Raw genomic sequence first — 1,521 nt, forward strand, 5'->3', positions numbered from 1 at the left:
TGTATTACAGAATAACACATCTCTTAAATCTGAGCAACAGTTATAGATGTGTAAACAATGTCATTCTTAAGCTTAGATTCTTAAGCTAATTAATCCTCCTATTAAAAGAAAAAACTTTTGAAAAATGCCAAAAAAGAGATAAATTTCCAAGTCAGCCATGTAAAATAGGAATACACAGATGTTATATACTGTTTTCCCTCCAATCCCACTCCAACCTTCCACTATTTCAAACGTTGACATCCTTTTTCAAGAACAAAGTGCAGAATCTGCATCAGTCTTCACTAAGGGTGGGAGAAACCAGAACTTGCACTGGCCATGGCACTTGTGCCAGCCCTAGCTTCAATTCTGGCTTGGGCTCTCTCTTCCTATCTCTCAAAGCTTCCTCATACTGAGATGGGAAGCTCCTGGAGTTGGTCCCATGGGTCTTAGCCAAAAACTCCAGCAATTTCATCTTGCTCATTTCAGCATGGGCTCTTGGACCCCACAGGAATTCATAGCGTGGAGGATCACTGGTGGGTACCTGCCGGTATTCCAGGTACTTTTCCTTCACCACATCACTGGTGATGAGCTCTGGCGTTCCCCAAAGATGAAGTGCTTCCTCCTAGAATATATGTCCATCATATTCAGCACTTTCCAGACTTCCTCTTCAGTGGCACGGTTCCCCTTCATGAAGATCACTCCCAGGATAATTATCAGGAGGCCGGTCTTGGGCAGGCCCTGTTCGTCACTCAGCCTTCCATCATAGGTGAGGTCCAGTTTGTTAACAAGGGCATAGCTGTGGGTGGTACGGTCCACTTCCTTCCCATCAATACCAAAGACCAGCCCTATGCGCTCAGAGGCTCTCCTGAGGATCTCAAGGAAATTATCCTTGTACTCTTTGATAACATCACCCATCACGTCTGCCTTTGTGATAGGCTCTCTCATTTGATACTTTTGCAGCAGGAAACTGACTAACAAGTCCACCTTTTCATCTAGAGGGCCTGTGCGCAAGTTCTCAGTGTCTGGCGGGAATTGTGAAGTGTTTGAATTTTCCATTGCTTCTTGGCTGCTGGAGACCTCCTCTGATTTGCTTGATGAGGTGGCTGTGGTGACAGTGGAGGAGGAGTGGGCGCTCTGAGGACTCTGGGGAGTACTGGGCGCCCCAGGAATAGAAACGTCCTCCATGCTGCATGGGATCAAAGAAGAGGAGGAGGAAGAGGAAGCGTCATTCTCAGCCTCTGGAACCTGAGCACCTGCCAGGCCCTGGGTCTCACTGTGGGCCTGAAGGTGTTGCTCACGTGGGAAGCACGGACTCTCCTTATCACCAGGCGTGAGGTCTCGTGTGGGTGGCAGCTGACAGGAGCGTCAACAGGAGGGTGCGCTAAGAGGGCCCACAGTCTAAGGGAGAGAGAGTGGATATGACTGGCCTCAGCTGGTAAACTTCCCCATCGCAGCTGTCATGGAGGCTGCCTCCCCAGGTCTTCCCCAAGGGCAGTGCTCTAGGGCCTCACAGGTCTTCTGTCCTGCACCACCTGTTCCATA

At 49.2% G+C, this 1,521-nt stretch overlaps 1 pseudogene; it reads right to left on the reverse strand.

The window, feature by feature from the left end:
• Positions 1–281: 281 nt before the first annotated feature.
• Positions 282–1,164, reverse strand: LOC118888256 (annotated as a pseudogene).
• Between the last annotated feature and the right edge of the window lie 357 nt (positions 1,165–1,521).

This window comes from Balaenoptera musculus, chromosome X, assembly GCF_009873245.2.
Source record: "Balaenoptera musculus isolate JJ_BM4_2016_0621 chromosome X, mBalMus1.pri.v3, whole genome shotgun sequence".
Lineage (NCBI taxonomy): Eukaryota > Metazoa > Chordata > Mammalia > Artiodactyla > Balaenopteridae > Balaenoptera > Balaenoptera musculus.